Source organism: Schistocerca piceifrons, unplaced genomic scaffold (genome assembly GCF_021461385.2).
Source record: "Schistocerca piceifrons isolate TAMUIC-IGC-003096 unplaced genomic scaffold, iqSchPice1.1 HiC_scaffold_168, whole genome shotgun sequence".
In the NCBI taxonomy this organism is placed as follows: domain Eukaryota; kingdom Metazoa; phylum Arthropoda; class Insecta; order Orthoptera; family Acrididae; genus Schistocerca; species Schistocerca piceifrons.
The window spans coordinates 1-22,277 of record NW_025727545.1 but is presented as its reverse complement, the minus strand read 5'-3'; the positions used below and the strand labels follow the sequence as shown (position 1 = coordinate 22,277).

Genomic DNA, 22,277 nt, shown 5'->3' with positions numbered 1-22,277 from the left:
AAGCACCAGGAAGCTGTGAACTAGCTGAGCATCGGTGGTTCAGTGGTAGAATGCTCGCCTGCCACGCGGGCGGCCCGGGTTCGATTCCCGGCCGATGCATCATTTTGTTTTTTCTCCGATAGTGGTGCTGCGTGTCTTTCGCACTCGAACTGCGTGAGCCATGAGAATGAACCGCGGGATTTCCGTGTGGGAATAACCAAACATGCAGCGCGCACGACTGCTCGTTTGGACTGTTGTGCGCTATTGTACATACTGGCGTCGGCCTAGCATCGCAAGTTGCCTGTCGCGCCGGGAATGCACGTGTAGCAACAGAAAAAAATGAGCCAGGAAGTGCAGACTCTCTACCACTGGTATTTGGTACTTACCGAGATTCCAGAAGGCCTGGCGATCACCTGCCTCGGTAGCGCAGTAGGCAGCGCGTAAGTCTCATAATCTTAAGGTCGTGAGTTCGATCCTCACCCGGGGCATTTAATTTACTTTCGTCCACAGCTAAATCGACGGCTCTGGGGTTTGCGAAGGAGCAAAACACTTTGTACTTTGTTATCCTCAAGGCTTCAACGACTCAGCGTGATAATGTTTACTTCCCGTTATTACTACTTGCAGTTCTTATGTGAAATTTTCAAGGAAAAAAGTACTAGTAATAATACTGAATTTCGTACGATATAACGTGTAAAGTCACACAATGTATGACCTGCTGTACGATGACAGGCAGCAGGTATTTACTTGCGAAATAAGTAAATAAATATTACTACTTACAGCTTTGCTTTTCCTCCTACCGCTGTAACAACGAGGCATAAAGCAATGAATTGTGACTTTTGCCATGCGCGCCTCGCCATGGGCGCGCGAAAAGATGCTCGCAAACAGGGAAAGTGCGACACGGAAAGCGAGTGGACCGGGTGTAAACCCCGAGTAAAACTTGCGCGTCCGGTGTGGTCTAGTGGCTAGGATACCTGGCTTTCACCCAGGAGGCCCGGGTTCGATTCCCGGTACCGGAACGGAATTTTTCGGCAAAAGTCACGACAAGTTTTGACCCTGCGAAAGGCTGTTTCACGTCCTCCTCGCATTATAGCTACTGGTTCATAAACGTCAGCTGAAAACAGTCGAGAGAAACGGGCACGCAATGAAATTACTACGAGCAGCGGAATAAAGGAAGAAGAGACGCTGGTCCACTGTTGGACTGCTACCATAGAAATGTTACATGGCAATACGCAGAGCAATTCCCGAGGCCCGTTAGCTCAGTCGGTTAGAGCGTCGTGCTAATAACGCGAAGGTCGTGGGTTCGATCCCCCCACGGGCCACTACGATTTCACTCTTTCAAAAAGGCAACGCCGATTTCGGCGGGGAAGTATGGTAACAAAGAAGTCGTCACATTGTGTGGGAGCTGATAGGGGACCAGAACGCGACTTGTCGGGACGCGCTAAAACACTTCACTGGTCACAGCACGGTGAACACAAAGTTTCTCGTCCGATCACCGCTACTGCGCGAAGCTGGGCGTTGTCAGTGCTTGGGCGGGTGACCGCCTGCGAACACAGGGCACTGCCGACGGTTTCGATTCGTATTACTCTTTCCTCTTCGGTTTCGGAGCTGCAGCGCTATTCGGTCAAGGGCACTGGCGCCACGTTTTGCCTCTCGGTATGCCAAGTCGCGCCGTGCGGCCACAGTGAAATGAAGGAGCGTGTTGTAAAATTTTCAACAAAGAAAAAAAAAAAAAAAAAAGAAATGTACTAGTAATAAAACTGAATTTGTCTGACAGAACATGTAACATCAGACAATACATGATAACAGGCAGCAGGTATTTACTTGAGGCATAAGTAATGTGGTGGCCGCCTCGCCATACCTCTCTCAGTCGTTTCGCGTGCTTGTCCTCTTGATATAGGCCGATTGGAGAGCGTCAGCTCTCGCGTCAGCTGAGCAAAGTCGAGACAAGTCGAGACTCAAGGGGAATCGACGCACACACTATAGGGTGGCATGAAAGCGAGTAAGAGAGGGAAAGAAACATTAATTTAAAGACGCGTGGCAAAAGTACTCATACGCAAAAGTAAAAGCCGGCTGCGGTGGCCGGGAATCGAACCCGGATCAACTGCTTGGAAGGCAACTATGCTGACCATTACACCACCACCGCACGGTTTCCGTCCGCGCACGCCGCGCTGTGTCTGCTTCCCGCCTGTCGGCGGCGGCTCAAGGTGGTCGTAGCTGTAGGCGCATTACGGGGTAGGCGAGCGCATCCAGACAGCGTCTCTACGCACATTTCGCGTCCTTTGGCAAGAGTCGTCGCGTGCGTGCGCCGCAAGAGTACTTAGGCGATCGCGTTCGGGCGTCATTTTTAAGCAGTGCAGTGCAGTTCAGGATTCAGCGTGTGTAGCATTCTCTCGAGAGGATGCGACGGCGCTGGACGGCAGTCCCACTTTCCCCTCAGACGTCTGCCGCGGAAAGCACCAGGAAGCTGTGAACTAGCTGAGCATCGGTGGTTCAGTGGTAGAATGCTCGCCTGCCACGCGGGCGGCCCGGGTTCGATTCCCGGCCGATGCATCATTTTGTTTTTTCTCCGATAGTGGTGCTGCGTGTCTTTCGCACTCGAACTGCGTGAGCCATGAGAATGAACCGCGGGATTTCCGTGTGGGAATAACCAAACATGCAGCGCGCACGACTGCTCGTTTGGACTGTTGTGCGCTATTGTACATACTGGCGTCGGCCTAGCATCGCAAGTTGCCTGTCGCGCCGGGAATGCACGTGTAGCAACAGAAAAAAATGAGCCAGGAAGTGCAGACTCTCTACCACTGGTATTTGGTACTTACCGAGATTCCAGAAGGCCTGGCGATCACCTGCCTCGGTAGCGCAGTAGGCAGCGCGTAAGTCTCATAATCTTAAGGTCGTGAGTTCGATCCTCACCCGGGGCATTTAATTTACTTTCGTCCACAGCTAAATCGACGGCTCTGGGGTTTGCGAAGGAGCAAAACACTTTGTACTTTGTTATCCTCAAGGCTTCAACGACTCAGCGTGATAATGTTTACTTCCCGTTATTACTACTTGCAGTTCTTATGTGAAATTTTCAAGGAAAAAAGTACTAGTAATAATACTGAATTTCGTACGATATAACGTGTAAAGTCACACAATGTATGACCTGCTGTACGATGACAGGCAGCAGGTATTTACTTGCGAAATAAGTAAATAAATATTACTACTTACAGCTTTGCTTTTCCTCCTACCGCTGTAACAACGAGGCATAAAGCAATGAATTGTGACTTTTGCCATGCGCGCCTCGCCATGGGCGCGCGAAAAGATGCTCGCAAACAGGGAAAGTGCGACACGGAAAGCGAGTGGACCGGGTGTAAACCCCGAGTAAAACTTGCGCGTCCGGTGTGGTCTAGTGGCTAGGATACCTGGCTTTCACCCAGGAGGCCCGGGTTCGATTCCCGGTACCGGAACGGAATTTTTCGGCAAAAGTCACGACAAGTTTTGACCCTGCGAAAGGCTGTTTCACGTCCTCCTCGCATTATAGCTACTGGTTCATAAACGTCAGCTGAAAACAGTCGAGAGAAACGGGCACGCAATGAAATTACTACGAGCAGCGGAATAAAGGAAGAAGAGACGCTGGTCCACTGTTGGACTGCTACCATAGAAATGTTACATGGCAATACGCAGAGCAATTCCCGAGGCCCGTTAGCTCAGTCGGTTAGAGCGTCGTGCTAATAACGCGAAGGTCGTGGGTTCGATCCCCCCACGGGCCACTACGATTTCACTCTTTCAAAAAGGCAACGCCGATTTCGGCGGGGAAGTATGGTAACAAAGAAGTCGTCACATTGTGTGGGAGCTGATAGGGGACCAGAACGCGACTTGTCGGGACGCGCTAAAACACTTCACTGGTCACAGCACGGTGAACACAAAGTTTCTCGTCCGATCACCGCTACTGCGCGAAGCTGGGCGTTGTCAGTGCTTGGGCGGGTGACCGCCTGCGAACACAGGGCACTGCCGACGGTTTCGATTCGTATTACTCTTTCCTCTTCGGTTTCGGAGCTGCAGCGCTATTCGGTCAAGGGCACTGGCGCCACGTTTTGCCTCTCGGTATGCCAAGTCGCGCCGTGCGGCCACAGTGAAATGAAGGAGCGTGTTGTAAAATTTTCAACAAAGAAAAAAAAAAAAAAAAGAAATGTACTAGTAATAAAACTGAATTTGTCTGACAGAACATGTAACATCAGACAATACATGATAACAGGCAGCAGGTATTTACTTGAGGCATAAGTAATGTGGTGGCCGCCTCGCCATACCTCTCTCAGTCGTTTCGCGTGCTTGTCCTCTTGATATAGGCCGATTGGAGAGCGTCAGCTCTCGCGTCAGCTGAGCAAAGTCGAGACAAGTCGAGACTCAAGGGGAATCGACGCACACACTATAGGGTGGCATGAAAGCGAGTAAGAGGGGGAAAGAAACATTAATTTAAAGACGCGTGGCAAAAGTACTCATACGCAAAAGTAAAAGCCGGCTGCGGTGGCCGGGAATCGAACCCGGATCAACTGCTTGGAAGGCAACTATGCTGACCATTACACCACCACCGCACGGTTTCCGTCCGCGCACGCCGCGCTGTGTCTGCTTCCCGCCTGTCGGCGGCGGCTCAAGGTGGTCGTAGCTGTAGGCGCATTACGGGGTAGGCGAGCGCATCCAGACAGCGTCTCTACGCACATTTCGCGTCCTTTGGCAAGAGTCGTCGCGTGCGTGCGCCGCAAGAGTACTTAGGCGATCGCGTTCGGGCGTCATTTTTAAGCAGTGCAGTGCAGTTCAGGATTCAGCGTGTGTAGCATTCTCTCGAGAGGATGCGACGGCGCTGGACGGCAGTCCCACTTTCCCCTCAGACGTCTGCCGCGGAAAGCACCAGGAAGCTGTGAACTAGCTGAGCATCGGTGGTTAAGTGGTAGAATGCTCGCCTGCCACGCGGGCGGCCCGGGTTCGATTCCCGGCCGATGCATCATTTTGTTTTTTCTCCGATAGTGGTGCTGCGTGTCTTTCGCACTCGAACTGCGTGAGCCATGAGAATGAACCGCGGGATTTCCGTGTGGGAATAACCAAACATGCAGCGCGCACGACTGCTCGTTTGGACTGTTGTGCGCTATTGTACATACTGGCGTCGGCCTAGCATCGCAAGTTGCCTGTCGCGCCGGGAATGCACGTGTAGCAACAGAAAAAAATGAGCCAGGAAGTGCAGACTCTCTACCACTGGTATTTGGTACTTACCGAGATTCCAGAAGGCCTGGCGATCACCTGCCTCGGTAGCGCAGTAGGCAGCGCGTAAGTCTCATAATCTTAAGGTCGTGAGTTCGATCCTCACCCGGGGCATTTAATTTACTTTCGTCCACAGCTAAATCGACGGCTCTGGGGTTTGCGAAGGAGCAAAACACTTTGTACTTTGTTATCCTCAAGGCTTCAACGACTCAGCGTGATAATGTTTACTTCCCGTTATTACTACTTGCAGTTCTTATGTGAAATTTTCAAGGAAAAAAGTACTAGTAATAATACTGAATTTCGTACGATATAACGTGTAAAGTCACACAATGTATGACCTGCTGTACGATGACAGGCAGCAGGTATTTACTTGCGAAATAAGTAAATAAATATTACTACTTACAGCTTTGCTTTTCCTCCTACCGCTGTAACAACGAGGCATAAAGCAATGAATTGTGACTTTTGCCATGCGCGCCTCGCCATGGGCGCGCGAAAAGATGCTCGCAAACAGGGAAAGTGCGACACGGAAAGCGAGTGGACCGGGTGTAAACCCCGAGTAAAACTTGCGCGTCCGGTGTGGTCTAGTGGCTAGGATACCTGGCTTTCACCCAGGAGGCCCGGGTTCGATTCCCGGTACCGGAACGGAATTTTTCGGCAAAAGTCACGACAAGTTTTGACCCTGCGAAAGGCTGTTTCACGTCCTCCTCGCATTATAGCTACTGGTTCATAAACGTCAGCTGAAAACAGTCGAGAGAAACGGGCACGCAATGAAATTACTACGAGCAGCGGAATAAAGGAAGAAGAGACGCTGGTCCACTGTTGGACTGCTACCATAGAAATGTTACATGGCAATACGCAGAGCAATTCCCGAGGCCCGTTAGCTCAGTCGGTTAGAGCGTCGTGCTAATAACGCGAAGGTCGTGGGTTCGATCCCCCCACGGGCCACTACGATTTCACTCTTTCAAAAAGGCAACGCCGATTTCGGCGGGGAAGTATGGTAACAAAGAAGTCGTCACATTGTGTGGGAGCTGATAGGGGACCAGAACGCGACTTGTCGGGACGCGCTAAAACACTTCACTGGTCACAGCACGGTGAACACAAAGTTTCTCGTCCGATCACCGCTACTGCGCGAAGCTGGGCGTTGTCAGTGCTTGGGCGGGTGACCGCCTGCGAACACAGGGCACTGCCGACGGTTTCGATTCGTATTACTCTTTCCTCTTCGGTTTCGGAGCTGCAGCGCTATTCGGTCAAGGGCACTGGCGCCACGTTTTGCCTCTCGGTATGCCAAGTCGCGCCGTGCGGCCACAGTGAAATGAAGGAGCGTGTTGTAAAATTTTCAACAAAGAAAAAAAAAAAAAAAAAAGAAATGTACTAGTAATAAAACTGAATTTGTCTGACAGAACATGTAACATCAGACAATACATGATAACAGGCAGCAGGTATTTACTTGAGGCATAAGTAATGTGGTGGCCGCCTCGCCATACCTCTCTCAGTCGTTTCGCGTGCTTGTCCTCTTGATATAGGCCGATTGGAGAGCGTCAGCTCTCGCGTCAGCTGAGCAAAGTCGAGACAAGTCGAGACTCAAGGGGAATCGACGCACACACTATAGGGTGGCATGAAAGCGAGTAAGAGGGGGAAAGAAACATTAATTTAAAGACGCGTGGCAAAAGTACTCATACGCAAAAGTAAAAGCCGGCTGCGGTGGCCGGGAATCGAACCCGGATCAACTGCTTGGAAGGCAACTATGCTGACCATTACACCACCACCGCACGGTTTCCGTCCGCGCACGCCGCGCTGTGTCTGCTTCCCGCCTGTCGGCGGCGGCTCAAGGTGGTCGTAGCTGTAGGCGCATTACGGGGTAGGCGAGCGCATCCAGACAGCGTCTCTACGCACATTTCGCGTCCTTTGGCAAGAGTCGTCGCGTGCGTGCGCCGCAAGAGTACTTAGGCGATCGCGTTCGGGCGTCATTTTTAAGCAGTGCAGTGCAGTTCAGGATTCAGCGTGTGTAGCATTCTCTCGAGAGGATGCGACGGCGCTGGACGGCAGTCCCACTTTCCCCTCAGACGTCTGCCGCGGAAAGCACCAGGAAGCTGTGAACTAGCTGAGCATCGGTGGTTAAGTGGTAGAATGCTCGCCTGCCACGCGGGCGGCCCGGGTTCGATTCCCGGCCGATGCATCATTTTGTTTTTTCTCCGATAGTGGTGCTGCGTGTCTTTCGCACTCGAACTGCGTGAGCCATGAGAATGAACCGCGGGATTTCCGTGTGGGAATAACCAAACATGCAGCGCGCACGACTGCTCGTTTGGACTGTTGTGCGCTATTGTACATACTGGCGTCGGCCTAGCATCGCAAGTTGCCTGTCGCGCCGGGAATGCACGTGTAGCAACAGAAAAAAATGAGCCAGGAAGTGCAGACTCTCTACCACTGGTATTTGGTACTTACCGAGATTCCAGAAGGCCTGGCGATCACCTGCCTCGGTAGCGCAGTAGGCAGCGCGTAAGTCTCATAATCTTAAGGTCGTGAGTTCGATCCTCACCCGGGGCATTTAATTTACTTTCGTCCACAGCTAAATCGACGGCTCTGGGGTTTGCGAAGGAGCAAAACACTTTGTACTTTGTTATCCTCAAGGCTTCAACGACTCAGCGTGATAATGTTTACTTCCCGTTATTACTACTTGCAGTTCTTATGTGAAATTTTCAAGGAAAAAAGTACTAGTAATAATACTGAATTTCGTACGATATAACGTGTAAAGTCACACAATGTATGACCTGCTGTACGATGACAGGCAGCAGGTATTTACTTGCGAAATAAGTAAATAAATATTACTACTTACAGCTTTGCTTTTCCTCCTACCGCTGTAACAACGAGGCATAAAGCAATGAATTGTGACTTTTGCCATGCGCGCCTCGCCATGGGCGCGCGAAAAGATGCTCGCAAACAGGGAAAGTGCGACACGGAAAGCGAGTGGACCGGGTATAAACCCCGAGTAAAACTTGCGCGTCCGGTGTGGTCTAGTGGCTAGGATACCTGGCTTTCACCCAGGAGGCCCGGGTTCGATTCCCGGTACCGGAACGGAATTTTTCGGCAAAAGTCACGACAAGTTTTGACCCTGCGAAAGGCTGTTTCACGTCCTCCTCGCATTATAGCTACTGGTTCATAAACGTCAGCTGAAAACAGTCGAGAGAAACGGGCACGCAATGAAATTACTACGAGCAGCGGAATAAAGGAAGAAGAGACGCTGGTCCACTGTTGGACTGCTACCATAGAAATGTTACATGGCAATACGCAGAGCAATTCCCGAGGCCCGTTAGCTCAGTCGGTTAGAGCGTCGTGCTAATAACGCGAAGGTCGTGGGTTCGATCCCCCCACGGGCCACTACGATTTCACTCTTTCAAAAAGGCAACGCCGATTTCGGCGGGGAAGTATGGTAACAAAGAAGTCGTCACATTGTGTGGGAGCTGATAGGGGACCAGAACGCGACTTGTCGGGACGCGCTAAAACACTTCACTGGTCACAGCACGGTGAACACAAAGTTTCTCGTCCGATCACCGCTACTGCGCGAAGCTGGGCGTTGTCAGTGCTTGGGCGGGTGACCGCCTGCGAACACAGGGCACTGCCGACGGTTTCGATTCGTATTACTCTTTCCTCTTCGGTTTCGGAGCTGCAGCGCTATTCGGTCAAGGGCACTGGCGCCACGTTTTGCCTCTCGGTATGCCAAGTCGCGCCGTGCGGCCACAGTGAAATGAAGGAGCGTGTTGTAAAATTTTCAACAAAGAAAAAAAAAAAAAAAAAAAGAAATGTACTAGTAATAAAACTGAATTTGTCTGACAGAACATGTAACATCAGACAATACATGATAACAGGCAGCAGGTATTTACTTGAGGCATAAGTAATGTGGTGGCCGCCTCGCCATACCTCTCTCAGTCGTTTCGCGTGCTTGTCCTCTTGATATAGGCCGATTGGAGAGCGTCAGCTCTCGCGTCAGCTGAGCAAAGTCGAGACAAGTCGAGACTCAAGGGGAATCGACGCACACACTATAGGGTGGCATGAAAGCGAGTAAGAGAGGGAAAGAAACATTAATTTAAAGACGCGTGGCAAAAGTACTCATACGCAAAAGTAAAAGCCGGCTGCGGTGGCCGGGAATCGAACCCGGATCAACTGCTTGGAAGGCAACTATGCTGACCATTACACCACCACCGCACGGTTTCCGTCCGCGCACGCCGCGCTGTGTCTGCTTCCCGCCTGTCGGCGGCGGCTCAAGGTGGTCGTAGCTGTAGGCGCATTACGGGGTAGGCGAGCGCATCCAGACAGCGTCTCTACGCACATTTCGCGTCCTTTGGCAAGAGTCGTCGCGTGCGTGCGCCGCAAGAGTACTTAGGCGATCGCGTTCGGGCGTCATTTTTAAGCAGTGCAGTGCAGTTCAGGATTCAGCGTGTGTAGCATTCTCTCGAGAGGATGCGACGGCGCTGGACGGCAGTCCCACTTTCCCCTCAGACGTCTGCCGCGGAAAGCACCAGGAAGCTGTGAACTAGCTGAGCATCGGTGGTTAAGTGGTAGAATGCTCGCCTGCCACGCGGGCGGCCCGGGTTCGATTCCCGGCCGATGCATCATTTTGTTTTTTCTCCGATAGTGGTGCTGCGTGTCTTTCGCACTCGAACTGCGTGAGCCATGAGAATGAACCGCGGGATTTCCGTGTGGGAATAACCAAACATGCAGCGCGCACGACTGCTCGTTTGGACTGTTGTGCGCTATTGTACATACTGGCGTCGGCCTAGCATCGCAAGTTGCCTGTCGCGCCGGGAATGCACGTGTAGCAACAGAAAAAAATGAGCCAGGAAGTGCAGACTCTCTACCACTGGTATTTGGTACTTACCGAGATTCCAGAAGGCCTGGCGATCACCTGCCTCGGTAGCGCAGTAGGCAGCGCGTAAGTCTCATAATCTTAAGGTCGTGAGTTCGATCCTCACCCGGGGCATTTAATTTACTTTCGTCCACAGCTAAATCGACGGCTCTGGGGTTTGCGAAGGAGCAAAACACTTTGTACTTTGTTATCCTCAAGGCTTCAACGACTCAGCGTGATAATGTTTACTTCCCGTTATTACTACTTGCAGTTCTTATGTGAAATTTTCAAGGAAAAAAGTACTAGTAATAATACTGAATTTCGTACGATATAACGTGTAAAGTCACACAATGTATGACCTGCTGTACGATGACAGGCAGCAGGTATTTACTTGCGAAATAAGTAAATAAATATTACTACTTACAGCTTTGCTTTTCCTCCTACCGCTGTAACAACGAGGCATAAAGCAATGAATTGTGACTTTTGCCATGCGCGCCTCGCCATGGGCGCGCGAAAAGATGCTCGCAAACAGGGAAAGTGCGACACGGAAAGCGAGTGGACCGGGTGTAAACCCCGAGTAAAACTTGCGCGTCCGGTGTGGTCTAGTGGCTAGGATACCTGGCTTTCACCCAGGAGGCCCGGGTTCGATTCCCGGTACCGGAACGGAATTTTTCGGCAAAAGTCACGACAAGTTTTGACCCTGCGAAAGGCTGTTTCACGTCCTCCTCGCATTATAGCTACTGGTTCATAAACGTCAGCTGAAAACAGTCGAGAGAAACGGGCACGCAATGAAATTACTACGAGCAGCGGAATAAAGGAAGAAGAGACGCTGGTCCACTGTTGGACTGCTACCATAGAAATGTTACATGGCAATACGCAGAGCAATTCCCGAGGCCCGTTAGCTCAGTCGGTTAGAGCGTCGTGCTAATAACGCGAAGGTCGTGGGTTCGATCCCCCCACGGGCCACTACGATTTCACTCTTTCAAAAAGGCAACGCCGATTTCGGCGGGGAAGTATGGTAACAAAGAAGTCGTCACATTGTGTGGGAGCTGATAGGGGACCAGAACGCGACTTGTCGGGACGCGCTAAAACACTTCACTGGTCACAGCACGGTGAACACAAAGTTTCTCGTCCGATCACCGCTACTGCGCGAAGCTGGGCGTTGTCAGTGCTTGGGCGGGTGACCGCCTGCGAACACAGGGCACTGCCGACGGTTTCGATTCGTATTACTCTTTCCTCTTCGGTTTCGGAGCTGCAGCGCTATTCGGTCAAGGGCACTGGCGCCACGTTTTGCCTCTCGGTATGCCAAGTCGCGCCGTGCGGCCACAGTGAAATGAAGGAGCGTGTTGTAAAATTTTCAACAAAGAAAAAAAAAAAAAAAAAAGAAATGTACTAGTAATAAAACTGAATTTGTCTGACAGAACATGTAACATCAGACAATACATGATAACAGGCAGCAGGTATTTACTTGAGGCATAAGTAATGTGGTGGCCGCCTCGCCATACCTCTCTCAGTCGTTTCGCGTGCTTGTCCTCTTGATATAGGCCGATTGGAGAGCGTCAGCTCTCGCGTCAGCTGAGCAAAGTCGAGACAAGTCGAGACTCAAGGGGAATCGACGCACACACTATAGGGTGGCATGAAAGCGAGTAAGAGGGGGAAAGAAACATTAATTTAAAGACGCGTGGCAAAAGTACTCATACGCAAAAGTAAAAGCCGGCTGCGGTGGCCGGGAATCGAACCCGGATCAACTGCTTGGAAGGCAACTATGCTGACCATTACACCACCACCGCACGGTTTCCGTCCGCGCACGCCGCGCTGTGTCTGCTTCCCGCCTGTCGGCGGCGGCTCAAGGTGGTCGTAGCTGTAGGCGCATTACGGGGTAGGCGAGCGCATCCAGACAGCGTCTCTACGCACATTTCGCGTCCTTTGGCAAGAGTCGTCGCGTGCGTGCGCCGCAAGAGTACTTAGGCGATCGCGTTCGGGCGTCATTTTTAAGCAGTGCAGTGCAGTTCAGGATTCAGCGTGTGTAGCATTCTCTCGAGAGGATGCGACGGCGCTGGACGGCAGTCCCACTTTCCCCTCAGACGTCTGCCGCGGAAAGCACCAGGAAGCTGTGAACTAGCTGAGCATCGGTGGTTAAGTGGTAGAATGCTCGCCTGCCACGCGGGCGGCCCGGGTTCGATTCCCGGCCGATGCATCATTTTGTTTTTTCTCCGATAGTGGTGCTGCGTGTCTTTCGCACTCGAACTGCGTGAGCCATGAGAATGAACCGCGGGATTTCCGTGTGGGAATAACCAAACATGCAGCGCGCACGACTGCTCGTTTGGACTGTTGTGCGCTATTGTACATACTGGCGTCGGCCTAGCATCGCAAGTTGCCTGTCGCGCCGGGAATGCACGTGTAGCAACAGAAAAAAATGAGCCAGGAAGTGCAGACTCTCTACCACTGGTATTTGGTACTTACCGAGATTCCAGAAGGCCTGGCGATCACCTGCCTCGGTAGCGCAGTAGGCAGCGCGTAAGTCTCATAATCTTAAGGTCGTGAGTTCGATCCTCACCCGGGGCATTTAATTTACTTTCGTCCACAGCTAAATCGACGGCTCTGGGGTTTGCGAAGGAGCAAAACACTTTGTACTTTGTTATCCTCAAGGCTTCAACGACTCAGCGTGATAATGTTTACTTCCCGTTATTACTACTTGCAGTTCTTATGTGAAATTTTCAAGGAAAAAAGTACTAGTAATAATACTGAATTTCGTACGATATAACGTGTAAAGTCACACAATGTATGACCTGCTGTACGATGACAGGCAGCAGGTATTTACTTGCGAAATAAGTAAATAAATATTACTACTTACAGCTTTGCTTTTCCTCCTACCGCTGTAACAACGAGGCATAAAGCAATGAATTGTGACTTTTGCCATGCGCGCCTCGCCATGGGCGCGCGAAAAGATGCTCGCAAACAGGGAAAGTGCGACACGGAAAGCGAGTGGACCGGGTATAAACCCCGAGTAAAACTTGCGCGTCCGGTGTGGTCTAGTGGCTAGGATACCTGGCTTTCACCCAGGAGGCCCGGGTTCGATTCCCGGTACCGGAACGGAATTTTTCGGCAAAAGTCACGACAAGTTTTGACCCTGCGAAAGGCTGTTTCACGTCCTCCTCGCATTATAGCTACTGGTTCATAAACGTCAGCTGAAAACAGTCGAGAGAAACGGGCACGCAATGAAATTACTACGAGCAGCGGAATAAAGGAAGAAGAGACGCTGGTCCACTGTTGGACTGCTACCATAGAAATGTTACATGGCAATACGCAGAGCAATTCCCGAGGCCCGTTAGCTCAGTCGGTTAGAGCGTCGTGCTAATAACGCGAAGGTCGTGGGTTCGATCCCCCCACGGGCCACTACGATTTCACTCTTTCAAAAAGGCAACGCCGATTTCGGCGGGGAAGTATGGTAACAAAGAAGTCGTCACATTGTGTGGGAGCTGATAGGGGACCAGAACGCGACTTGTCGGGACGCGCTAAAACACTTCACTGGTCACAGCACGGTGAACACAAAGTTTCTCGTCCGATCACCGCTACTGCGCGAAGCTGGGCGTTGTCAGTGCTTGGGCGGGTGACCGCCTGCGAACACAGGGCACTGCCGACGGTTTCGATTCGTATTACTCTTTCCTCTTCGGTTTCGGAGCTGCAGCGCTATTCGGTCAAGGGCACTGGCGCCACGTTTTGCCTCTCGGTATGCCAAGTCGCGCCGTGCGGCCACAGTGAAATGAAGGAGCGTGTTGTAAAATTTTCAACAAAGAAAAAAAAAAAAAAAAAAAGAAATGTACTAGTAATAAAACTGAATTTGTCTGACAGAACATGTAACATCAGACAATACATGATAACAGGCAGCAGGTATTTACTTGAGGCATAAGTAATGTGGTGGCCGCCTCGCCATACCTCTCTCAGTCGTTTCGCGTGCTTGTCCTCTTGATATAGGCCGATTGGAGAGCGTCAGCTCTCGCGTCAGCTGAGCAAAGTCGAGACAAGTCGAGACTCAAGGGGAATCGACGCACACACTATAGGGTGGCATGAAAGCGAGTAAGAGGGGGAAAGAAACATTAATTTAAAGACGCGTGGCAAAAGTACTCATACGCAAAAGTAAAAGCCGGCTGCGGTGGCCGGGAATCGAACCCGGATCAACTGCTTGGAAGGCAACTATGCTGACCATTACACCACCACCGCACGGTTTCCGTCCGCGCACGCCGCGCTGTGTCTGCTTCCCGCCTGTCGGCGGCGGCTCAAGGTGGTCGTAGCTGTAGGCGCATTACGGGGTAGGCGAGCGCATCCAGACAGCGTCTCTACGCACATTTCGCGTCCTTTGGCAAGAGTCGTCGCGTGCGTGCGCCGCAAGAGTACTTAGGCGATCGCGTTCGGGCGTCATTTTTAAGCAGTGCAGTGCAGTTCAGGATTCAGCGTGTGTAGCATTCTCTCGAGAGGATGCGACGGCGCTGGACGGCAGTCCCACTTTCCCCTCAGACGTCTGCCGCGGAAAGCACCAGGAAGCTGTGAACTAGCTGAGCATCGGTGGTTAAGTGGTAGAATGCTCGCCTGCCACGCGGGCGGCCCGGGTTCGATTCCCGGCCGATGCATCATTTTGTTTTTTCTCCGATAGTGGTGCTGCGTGTCTTTCGCACTCGAACTGCGTGAGCCATGAGAATGAACCGCGGGATTTCCGTGTGGGAATAACCAAACATGCAGCGCGCACGACTGCTCGTTTGGACTGTTGTGCGCTATTGTACATACTGGCGTCGGCCTAGCATCGCAAGTTGCCTGTCGCGCCGGGAATGCACGTGTAGCAACAGAAAAAAATGAGCCAGGAAGTGCAGACTCTCTACCACTGGTATTTGGTACTTACCGAGATTCCAGAAGGCCTGGCGATCACCTGCCTCGGTAGCGCAGTAGGCAGCGCGTAAGTCTCATAATCTTAAGGTCGTGAGTTCGATCCTCACCCGGGGCATTTAATTTACTTTCGTCCACAGCTAAATCGACGGCTCTGGGGTTTGCGAAGGAGCAAAACACTTTGTACTTTGTTATCCTCAAGGCTTCAACGACTCAGCGTGATAATGTTTACTTCCCGTTATTACTACTTGCAGTTCTTATGTGAAATTTTCAAGGAAAAAAGTACTAGTAATAATACTGAATTTCGTACGATATAACGTGTAAAGTCACTCAATGTATGACCTGCTGTACGATGACAGGCAGCAGGTATTTACTTGCGAAATAAGTAAATAAATATTACTACTTACAGCTTTGCTTTTCCTCCTACCGCTGTAACAACGAGGCATAAAGCAATGAATTGTGACTTTTGCCATGCGCGCCTCGCCATGGGCGCGCGAAAAGATGCTCGCAAACAGGGAAAGTGCGACACGGAAAGCGAGTGGACCGGGTGTAAACCCCGAGTAAAACTTGCGCGTCCGGTGTGGTCTAGTGGCTAGGATACCTGGCTTTCACCCAGGAGGCCCGGGTTCGATTCCCGGTACCGGAACGGAATTTTTCGGCAAAAGTCACGACAAGTTTTGACCCTGCGAAAGGCTGTTTCACGTCCTCCTCGCATTATAGCTACTGGTTCATAAACGTCAGCTGAAAACAGTCGAGAGAAACGGGCACGCAATGAAATTACTACGAGCAGCGGAATAAAGGAAGAAGAGACGCTGGTCCACTGTTGGACTGCTACCATAGAAATGTTACATGGCAATACGCAGAGCAATTCCCGAGGCCCGTTAGCTCAGTCGGTTAGAGCGTCGTGCTAATAACGCGAAGGTCGTGGGTTCGATCCCCCCACGGGCCACTACGATTTCACTCTTTCAAAAAGGCAACGCCGATTTCGGCGGGGAAGTATGGTAACAAAGAAGTCGTCACATTGTGTGGGAGCTGATAGGGGACCAGAACGCGACTTGTCGGGACGCGCTAAAACACTTCACTGGTCACAGCACGGTGAACACAAAGTTTCTCGTCCGATCACCGCTACTGCGCGAAGCTGGGCGTTGTCAGTGCTTGGGCGGGTGACCGCCTGCGAACACAGGGCACTGCCGACGGTTTCGATTCGTATTACTCTTTCCTCTTCGGTTTCGGAGCTGCAGCGCTATTCGGTCAAGGGCACTGGCGCCACGTTTTGCCTCTCGGTATGCCAAGTCGCGCCGTGCGGCCACAGTGAAATGAAGGAGCGTGTTGTAAAATTTTCAACAAAGAAAAAAAAAAAAAAAAAAAGAAATGTACTAGTAATAAAACTGAATTTGTCTGACAGAACATGTAACATCAGACAATACATGATAACAGGCAGCAGGTATTTACTTGAGGCATAAGTAATGTGGTGGCCGCCTCGCCATACCTCTCTCAGTCGTTTCGCGTGCTTGTCCTCTTGATATAGGCCGATTGGAGAGCGTCAGCTCTCGCGTCAGCTGAGCAAAGTCGAGACAAGTCGAGACTCAAGGGGAATCGACGCACACACTATAGGGTGGCATGAAAGCGAGTAAGAGGGGGAAAGAAACATTAATTTAAAGACGCGTGGCAAAAGTACTCATACGCAAAAGTAAAAGCCGGCTGCGGTGGCCGGGAATCGAACCCGGATCAACTGCTTGGAAGGCAACTATGCTGACCATTACACCACCACCGCACGGTTTCCGTCCGCGCACGCCGCGCTGTGTCTGCTTCCCGCCTGTCGGCGGCGGCTCAAGGTGGTCGTAGCTGTAGGCGCATTACGGGGTAGGCGAGCGCATCCAGACAGCGTCTCTACGCACATTTCGCGTCCTTTGGCAAGAGTCGTCGCGTGCGTGCGCCGCAAGAGTACTTAGGCGATCGCGTTCGGGCGTCATTTTTAAGCAGTGCAGTGCAGTTCAGGATTCAGCGTGTGTAGCATTCTCTCGAGAGGATGCGACGGCGCTGGACGGCAGTCCCACTTTCCCCTCAGACGTCTGCCGCGGAAAGCACCAGGAAGCTGTGAACTAGCTGAGCATCGGTGGTTAAGTGGTAGAATGCTCGCCTGCCACGCGGGCGGCCCGGGTTCGATTCCCGGCCGATGCATCATTTTGTTTTTTCTCCGATAGTGGTGCTGCGTGTCTTTCGCACTCGAACTGCGTGAGCCATGAGAATGAACCGCGGGATTTCCGTGTGGGAATAACCAAACATGCAGCGCGCACGACTGCTCGTTTGGACTGTTGTGCGCTATTGTACATACTGGCGTCGGCCTAGCATCGCAAGTTGCCTGTCGCGCCGGGAATGCACGTGTAGCAACAGAAAAAAATGAGCCAGGAAGTGCAGACTCTCTACCACTGGTATTTGGTACTTACCGAGATTCCAGAAGGCCTGGCGATCACCTGCCTCGGTAGCGCAGTAGGCAGCGCGTAAGTCTCATAATCTTAAGGTCGTGAGTTCGATCCTCACCCGGGGCATTTAATTTACTTTCGTCCACAGCTAAATCGACGGCTCTGGGGTTTGCGAAGGAGCAAAACACTTTGTACTTTGTTATCCTCAAGGCTTCAACGACTCAGCGTGATAATGTTTACTTCCCGTTATTACTACTTGCAGTTCTTATGTGAAATTTTCAAGGAAAAAAGTACTAGTAATAATACTGAATTTCGTACGATATAACGTGTAAAGTCACTCAATGTATGACCTGCTGTACGATGACAGGCAGCAGGTATTTACTTGCGAAATAAGTAAATAAATATTACTACTTACAGCTTTGCTTTTCCTCCTACCGCTGTAACAACGAGGCATAAAGCAATGAATTGTGACTTTTGCCATGCGCGCCTCGCCATGGGCGCGCGAAAAGATGCTCGCAAACAGGGAAAGTGCGACACGGAAAGCGAGTGGACCGGGTGTAAACCCCGAGTAAAACTTGCGCGTCCGGTGTGGTCTAGTGGCTAGGATACCTGGCTTTCACCCAGGAGGCCCGGGTTCGATTCCCGGTACCGGAACGGAATTTTTCGGCAAAAGTCACGACAAGTTTTGACCCTGCGAAAGGCTGTTTCACGTCCTCCTCGCATTATAGCTACTGGTTCATAAACGTCAGCTGAAAACAGTCGAGAGAAACGGGCACGCAATGAAATTACTACGAGCAGCGGAATAAAGGAAGAAGAGACGCTGGTCCACTGTTGGACTGCTACCATAGAAATGTTACATGGCAATACGCAGAGCAATTCCCGAGGCCCGTTAGCTCAGTCGGTTAGAGCGTCGTGCTAATAACGCGAAGGTCGTGGGTTCGATCCCCCCACGGGCCACTACGATTTCACTCTTTCAAAAAGGCAACGCCGATTTCGGCGGGGAAGTATGGTAACAAAGAAGTCGTCACATTGTGTGGGAGCTGATAGGGGACCAGAACGCGACTTGTCGGGACGCGCTAAAACACTTCACTGGTCACAGCACGGTGAACACAAAGTTTCTCGTCCGATCACCGCTACTGCGCGAAGCTGGGCGTTGTCAGTGCTTGGGCGGGTGACCGCCTGCGAACACAGGGCACTGCCGACGGTTTCGATTCGTATTACTCTTTCCTCTTCGGTTTCGGAGCTGCAGCGCTATTCGGTCAAGGGCACTGGCGCCACGTTTTGCCTCTCGGTATGCCAAGTCGCGCCGTGCGGCCACAGTGAAATGAAGGAGCGTGTTGTAAAATTTTCAACAAAGAAAAAAAAAAAAAAAAAAGAAATGTACTAGTAATAAAACTGAATTTGTCTGACAGAACATGTAACATCAGACAATACATGATAACAGGCAGCAGGTATTTACTTGAGGCATAAGTAATGTGGTGGCCGCCTCGCCATACCTCTCTCAGTCGTTTCGCGTGCTTGTCCTCTTGATATAGGCCGATTGGAGAGCGTCAGCTCTCGCGTCAGCTGAGCAAAGTCGAGACAAGTCGAGACTCAAGGGGAATCGACGCACACACTATAGGGTGGCATGAAAGCGAGTAAGAGGGGGAAAGAAACATTAATTTAAAGACGCGTGGCAAAAGTACTCATACGCAAAAGTAAAAGCCGGCTGCGGTGGCCGGGAATCGAACCCGGATCAACTGCTTGGAAGGCAACTATGCTGACCATTACACCACCACCGCACGGTTTCCGTCCGCGCACGCCGCGCTGTGTCTGCTTCCCGCCTGTCGGCGGCGGCTCAAGGTGGTCGTAGCTGTAGGCGCATTACGGGGTAGGCGAGCGCATCCAGACAGCGTCTCTACGCACATTTCGCGTCCTTTGGCAAGAGTCGTCGCGTGCGTGCGCCGCAAGAGTACTTAGGCGATCGCGTTCGGGCGTCATTTTTAAGCAGTGCAGTGCAGTTCAGGATTCAGCGTGTGTAGCATTCTCTCGAGAGGATGCGACGGCGCTGGACGGCAGTCCCACTTTCCCCTCAGACGTCTGCCGCGGAAAGCACCAGGAAGCTGTGAACTAGCTGAGCATCGGTGGTTAAGTGGTAGAATGCTCGCCTGCCACGCGGGCGGCCCGGGTTCGATTCCCGGCCGATGCATCATTTTGTTTTTTCTCCGATAGTGGTGCTGCGTGTCTTTCGCACTCGAACTGCGTGAGCCATGAGAATGAACCGCGGGATTTCCGTGTGGGAATAACCAAACATGCAGCGCGCACGACTGCTCGTTTGGACTGTTGTGCGCTATTGTACATACTGGCGTCGGCCTAGCATCGCAAGTTGCCTGTCGCGCCGGGAATGCACGTGTAGCAACAGAAAAAAATGAGCCAGGAAGTGCAGACTCTCTACCACTGGTATTTGGTACTTACCGAGATTCCAGAAGGCCTGGCGATCACCTGCCTCGGTAGCGCAGTAGGCAGCGCGTAAGTCTCATAATCTTAAGGTCGTGAGTTCGATCCTCACCCGGGGCATTTAATTTACTTTCGTCCACAGCTAAATCGACGGCTCTGGGGTTTGCGAAGGAGCAAAACACTTTGTACTTTGTTATCCTCAAGGCTTCAACGACTCAGCGTGATAATGTTTACTTCCCGTTATTACTACTTGCAGTTCTTATGTGAAATTTTCAAGGAAAAAAGTACTAGTAATAATACTGAATTTCGTACGATATAACGTGTAAAGTCACACAATGTATGACCTGCTGTACGATGACAGGCAGCAGGTATTTACTTGCGAAATAAGTAAATAAATATTACTACTTACAGCTTTGCTTTTCCTCCTACCGCTGTAACAACGAGGCATAAAGCAATGAATTGTGACTTTTGCCATGCGCGCCTCGCCATGGGCGCGCGAAAAGATGCTCGCAAACAGGGAAAGTGCGACACGGAAAGCGAGTGGACCGGGTATAAACCCCGAGTAAAACTTGCGCGTCCGGTGTGGTCTAGTGGCTAGGATACCTGGCTTTCACCCAGGAGGCCCGGGTTCGATTCCCGGTACCGGAACGGAATTTTTCGGCAAAAGTCACGACAAGTTTTGACCCTGCGAAAGGCTGTTTCACGTCCTCCTCGCATTATAGCTACTGGTTCATAAACGTCAGCTGAAAACAGTCGAGAGAAACGGGCACGCAATGAAATTACTACGAGCAGCGGAATAAAGGAAGAAGAGACGCTGGTCCACTGTTGGACTGCTACCATAGAAATGTTACATGGCAATACGCAGAGCAATTCCCGAGGCCCGTTAGCTCAGTCGGTTAGAGCGTCGTGCTAATAACGCGAAGGTCGTGGGTTCGATCCCCCCACGGGCCACTACGATTTCACTCTTTCAAAAAGGCAACGCCGATTTCGGCGGGGAAGTATGGTAACAAAGAAGTCGTCACATTGTGTGGGAGCTGATAGGGGACCAGAACGCGACTTGTCGGGACGCGCTAAAACACTTCACTGGTCACAGCACGGTGAACACAAAGTTTCTCGTCCGATCACCGCTACTGCGCGAAGCTGGGCGTTGTCAGTGCTTGGGCGGGTGACCGCCTGCGAACACAGGGCACTGCCGACGGTTTCGATTCGTATTACTCTTTCCTCTTCGGTTTCGGAGCTGCAGCGCTATTCGGTCAAGGGCACTGGCGCCACGTTTTGCCTCTCGGTATGCCAAGTCGCGCCGTGCGGCCACAGTGAAATGAAGGAGCGTGTTGTAAAATTTTCAACAAAGAAAAAAAAAAAAAAAAAAAGAAATGTACTAGTAATAAAACTGAATTTGTCTGACAGAACATGTAACATCAGACAATACATGATAACAGGCAGCAGGTATTTACTTGAGGCATAAGTAATGTGGTGGCCGCCTCGCCATACCTCTCTCAGTCGTTTCGCGTGCTTGTCCTCTTGATATAGGCCGATTGGAGAGCGTCAGCTCTCGCGTCAGCTGAGCAAAGTCGAGACAAGTCGAGACTCAAGGGGAATCGACGCACACACTATAGGGTGGCATGAAAGCGAGTAAGAGGGGGAAAGAAACATTAATTTAAAGACGCGTGGCAAAAGTACTCATACGCAAAAGTAAAAGCCGGCTGCGGTGGCCGGGAATCGAACCCGGATCAACTGCTTGGAAGGCAACTATGCTGACCATTACACCACCACCGCACGGTTTCCGTCCGCGCACGCCGCGCTGTGTCTGCTTCCCGCCTGTCGGCGGCGGCTCAAGGTGGTCGTAGCTGTAGGCGCATTACGGGGTAGGCGAGCGCATCCAGACAGCGTCTCTACGCACATTTCGCGTCCTTTGGCAAGAGTCGTCGCGTGCGTGCGCCGCAAGAGTACTTAGGCGATCGCGTTCGGGCGTCATTTTTAAGCAGTGCAGTGCAGTTCAGGATTCAGCGTGTGTAGCATTCTCTCGAGAGGATGCGACGGCGCTGGACGGCAGTCCCACTTTCCCCTCAGACGTCTGCCGCGGAAAGCACCAGGAAGCTGTGAACTAGCTGAGCATCGGTGGTTAAGTGGTAGAATGCTCGCCTGCCACGCGGGCGGCCCGGGTTCGATTCCCGGCCGATGCATCATTTTGTTTTTTCTCCGATAGTGGTGCTGCGTGTCTTTCGCACTCGAACTGCGTGAGCCATGAGAATGAACCGCGGGATTTCCGTGTGGGAATAACCAAACATGCAGCGCGCACGACTGCTCGTTTGGACTGTTGTGCGCTATTGTACATACTGGCGTCGGCCTAGCATCGCAAGTTGCCTGTCGCGCCGGGAATGCACGTGTAGCAACAGAAAAAAATGAGCCAGGAAGTGCAGACTCTCTACCACTGGTATTTGGTACTTACCGAGATTCCAGAAGGCCTGGCGATCACCTGCCTCGGTAGC

General features: G+C 51.6%; 46 non-coding genes across 46 annotated transcripts; 37 read left to right on the top strand and 9 right to left on the bottom strand.

Annotated features, from left to right (window-relative positions):
• The first annotated feature begins 28 nt into the window (after positions 1-28).
• On the top strand, positions 29-99 carry Trnag-gcc. The gene has a single exon. It is a non-coding gene; the product is annotated as a tRNA-Gly (tRNA).
• Positions 100-394: 295 nt separating this feature from the next.
• On the top strand, positions 395-467 carry Trnam-cau. The gene has a single exon. It is a non-coding gene; the product is annotated as a tRNA-Met (tRNA).
• A 456-nt stretch (positions 468-923) lies between these two features.
• Trnae-uuc lies at positions 924-995 on the top strand. The gene has a single exon. It is a non-coding gene; the product is annotated as a tRNA-Glu (tRNA).
• Positions 996-1,224: 229 nt separating this feature from the next.
• Trnai-aau lies at positions 1,225-1,298 on the top strand. Its single transcript has one exon. It is a non-coding gene; the product is annotated as a tRNA-Ile (tRNA).
• Positions 1,299-2,050: 752 nt separating this feature from the next.
• Trnag-ucc lies at positions 2,051-2,122 on the bottom strand. Its single transcript has one exon. It is a non-coding gene; the product is annotated as a tRNA-Gly (tRNA).
• Positions 2,123-2,458: 336 nt separating this feature from the next.
• On the top strand, positions 2,459-2,529 carry Trnag-gcc. Its single transcript has one exon. It is a non-coding gene; the product is annotated as a tRNA-Gly (tRNA).
• A 295-nt stretch (positions 2,530-2,824) lies between these two features.
• On the top strand, positions 2,825-2,897 carry Trnam-cau. Its single transcript has one exon. It is a non-coding gene; the product is annotated as a tRNA-Met (tRNA).
• Positions 2,898-3,353: 456 nt separating this feature from the next.
• On the top strand, positions 3,354-3,425 carry Trnae-uuc. The gene has a single exon. It is a non-coding gene; the product is annotated as a tRNA-Glu (tRNA).
• A 229-nt stretch (positions 3,426-3,654) lies between these two features.
• Positions 3,655-3,728, top strand: Trnai-aau. The gene has a single exon. It is a non-coding gene; the product is annotated as a tRNA-Ile (tRNA).
• A 750-nt stretch (positions 3,729-4,478) lies between these two features.
• On the bottom strand, positions 4,479-4,550 carry Trnag-ucc. Its single transcript has one exon. It is a non-coding gene; the product is annotated as a tRNA-Gly (tRNA).
• Positions 4,551-4,886: 336 nt separating this feature from the next.
• Trnag-gcc lies at positions 4,887-4,957 on the top strand. Its single transcript has one exon. It is a non-coding gene; the product is annotated as a tRNA-Gly (tRNA).
• Positions 4,958-5,252: 295 nt separating this feature from the next.
• Positions 5,253-5,325, top strand: Trnam-cau. Its single transcript has one exon. It is a non-coding gene; the product is annotated as a tRNA-Met (tRNA).
• A 456-nt stretch (positions 5,326-5,781) lies between these two features.
• Positions 5,782-5,853, top strand: Trnae-uuc. Its single transcript has one exon. It is a non-coding gene; the product is annotated as a tRNA-Glu (tRNA).
• A 229-nt stretch (positions 5,854-6,082) lies between these two features.
• Positions 6,083-6,156, top strand: Trnai-aau. Its single transcript has one exon. It is a non-coding gene; the product is annotated as a tRNA-Ile (tRNA).
• A 752-nt stretch (positions 6,157-6,908) lies between these two features.
• On the bottom strand, positions 6,909-6,980 carry Trnag-ucc. Its single transcript has one exon. It is a non-coding gene; the product is annotated as a tRNA-Gly (tRNA).
• A 336-nt stretch (positions 6,981-7,316) lies between these two features.
• Trnag-gcc lies at positions 7,317-7,387 on the top strand. The gene has a single exon. It is a non-coding gene; the product is annotated as a tRNA-Gly (tRNA).
• A 295-nt stretch (positions 7,388-7,682) lies between these two features.
• Trnam-cau lies at positions 7,683-7,755 on the top strand. The gene has a single exon. It is a non-coding gene; the product is annotated as a tRNA-Met (tRNA).
• A 456-nt stretch (positions 7,756-8,211) lies between these two features.
• Positions 8,212-8,283, top strand: Trnae-uuc. The gene has a single exon. It is a non-coding gene; the product is annotated as a tRNA-Glu (tRNA).
• A 229-nt stretch (positions 8,284-8,512) lies between these two features.
• Positions 8,513-8,586, top strand: Trnai-aau. The gene has a single exon. It is a non-coding gene; the product is annotated as a tRNA-Ile (tRNA).
• Positions 8,587-9,339: 753 nt separating this feature from the next.
• Trnag-ucc lies at positions 9,340-9,411 on the bottom strand. The gene has a single exon. It is a non-coding gene; the product is annotated as a tRNA-Gly (tRNA).
• A 336-nt stretch (positions 9,412-9,747) lies between these two features.
• Positions 9,748-9,818, top strand: Trnag-gcc. Its single transcript has one exon. It is a non-coding gene; the product is annotated as a tRNA-Gly (tRNA).
• A 295-nt stretch (positions 9,819-10,113) lies between these two features.
• Trnam-cau lies at positions 10,114-10,186 on the top strand. Its single transcript has one exon. It is a non-coding gene; the product is annotated as a tRNA-Met (tRNA).
• Positions 10,187-10,642: 456 nt separating this feature from the next.
• On the top strand, positions 10,643-10,714 carry Trnae-uuc. Its single transcript has one exon. It is a non-coding gene; the product is annotated as a tRNA-Glu (tRNA).
• A 229-nt stretch (positions 10,715-10,943) lies between these two features.
• Positions 10,944-11,017, top strand: Trnai-aau. The gene has a single exon. It is a non-coding gene; the product is annotated as a tRNA-Ile (tRNA).
• Positions 11,018-11,769: 752 nt separating this feature from the next.
• Positions 11,770-11,841, bottom strand: Trnag-ucc. Its single transcript has one exon. It is a non-coding gene; the product is annotated as a tRNA-Gly (tRNA).
• A 336-nt stretch (positions 11,842-12,177) lies between these two features.
• Positions 12,178-12,248, top strand: Trnag-gcc. Its single transcript has one exon. It is a non-coding gene; the product is annotated as a tRNA-Gly (tRNA).
• A 295-nt stretch (positions 12,249-12,543) lies between these two features.
• Trnam-cau lies at positions 12,544-12,616 on the top strand. Its single transcript has one exon. It is a non-coding gene; the product is annotated as a tRNA-Met (tRNA).
• Positions 12,617-13,072: 456 nt separating this feature from the next.
• Trnae-uuc lies at positions 13,073-13,144 on the top strand. Its single transcript has one exon. It is a non-coding gene; the product is annotated as a tRNA-Glu (tRNA).
• Positions 13,145-13,373: 229 nt separating this feature from the next.
• On the top strand, positions 13,374-13,447 carry Trnai-aau. Its single transcript has one exon. It is a non-coding gene; the product is annotated as a tRNA-Ile (tRNA).
• Positions 13,448-14,200: 753 nt separating this feature from the next.
• Trnag-ucc lies at positions 14,201-14,272 on the bottom strand. The gene has a single exon. It is a non-coding gene; the product is annotated as a tRNA-Gly (tRNA).
• A 336-nt stretch (positions 14,273-14,608) lies between these two features.
• Positions 14,609-14,679, top strand: Trnag-gcc. The gene has a single exon. It is a non-coding gene; the product is annotated as a tRNA-Gly (tRNA).
• A 295-nt stretch (positions 14,680-14,974) lies between these two features.
• Positions 14,975-15,047, top strand: Trnam-cau. The gene has a single exon. It is a non-coding gene; the product is annotated as a tRNA-Met (tRNA).
• Positions 15,048-15,503: 456 nt separating this feature from the next.
• Trnae-uuc lies at positions 15,504-15,575 on the top strand. Its single transcript has one exon. It is a non-coding gene; the product is annotated as a tRNA-Glu (tRNA).
• A 229-nt stretch (positions 15,576-15,804) lies between these two features.
• Positions 15,805-15,878, top strand: Trnai-aau. The gene has a single exon. It is a non-coding gene; the product is annotated as a tRNA-Ile (tRNA).
• Positions 15,879-16,631: 753 nt separating this feature from the next.
• Trnag-ucc lies at positions 16,632-16,703 on the bottom strand. Its single transcript has one exon. It is a non-coding gene; the product is annotated as a tRNA-Gly (tRNA).
• Positions 16,704-17,039: 336 nt separating this feature from the next.
• Positions 17,040-17,110, top strand: Trnag-gcc. Its single transcript has one exon. It is a non-coding gene; the product is annotated as a tRNA-Gly (tRNA).
• A 295-nt stretch (positions 17,111-17,405) lies between these two features.
• Trnam-cau lies at positions 17,406-17,478 on the top strand. The gene has a single exon. It is a non-coding gene; the product is annotated as a tRNA-Met (tRNA).
• A 456-nt stretch (positions 17,479-17,934) lies between these two features.
• Trnae-uuc lies at positions 17,935-18,006 on the top strand. Its single transcript has one exon. It is a non-coding gene; the product is annotated as a tRNA-Glu (tRNA).
• A 229-nt stretch (positions 18,007-18,235) lies between these two features.
• On the top strand, positions 18,236-18,309 carry Trnai-aau. The gene has a single exon. It is a non-coding gene; the product is annotated as a tRNA-Ile (tRNA).
• A 752-nt stretch (positions 18,310-19,061) lies between these two features.
• Positions 19,062-19,133, bottom strand: Trnag-ucc. The gene has a single exon. It is a non-coding gene; the product is annotated as a tRNA-Gly (tRNA).
• Positions 19,134-19,469: 336 nt separating this feature from the next.
• On the top strand, positions 19,470-19,540 carry Trnag-gcc. Its single transcript has one exon. It is a non-coding gene; the product is annotated as a tRNA-Gly (tRNA).
• A 295-nt stretch (positions 19,541-19,835) lies between these two features.
• Positions 19,836-19,908, top strand: Trnam-cau. The gene has a single exon. It is a non-coding gene; the product is annotated as a tRNA-Met (tRNA).
• Positions 19,909-20,364: 456 nt separating this feature from the next.
• On the top strand, positions 20,365-20,436 carry Trnae-uuc. Its single transcript has one exon. It is a non-coding gene; the product is annotated as a tRNA-Glu (tRNA).
• A 229-nt stretch (positions 20,437-20,665) lies between these two features.
• On the top strand, positions 20,666-20,739 carry Trnai-aau. The gene has a single exon. It is a non-coding gene; the product is annotated as a tRNA-Ile (tRNA).
• Positions 20,740-21,492: 753 nt separating this feature from the next.
• On the bottom strand, positions 21,493-21,564 carry Trnag-ucc. Its single transcript has one exon. It is a non-coding gene; the product is annotated as a tRNA-Gly (tRNA).
• Positions 21,565-21,900: 336 nt separating this feature from the next.
• Trnag-gcc lies at positions 21,901-21,971 on the top strand. The gene has a single exon. It is a non-coding gene; the product is annotated as a tRNA-Gly (tRNA).
• The last annotated feature ends 306 nt before the right edge of the window (positions 21,972-22,277 follow it).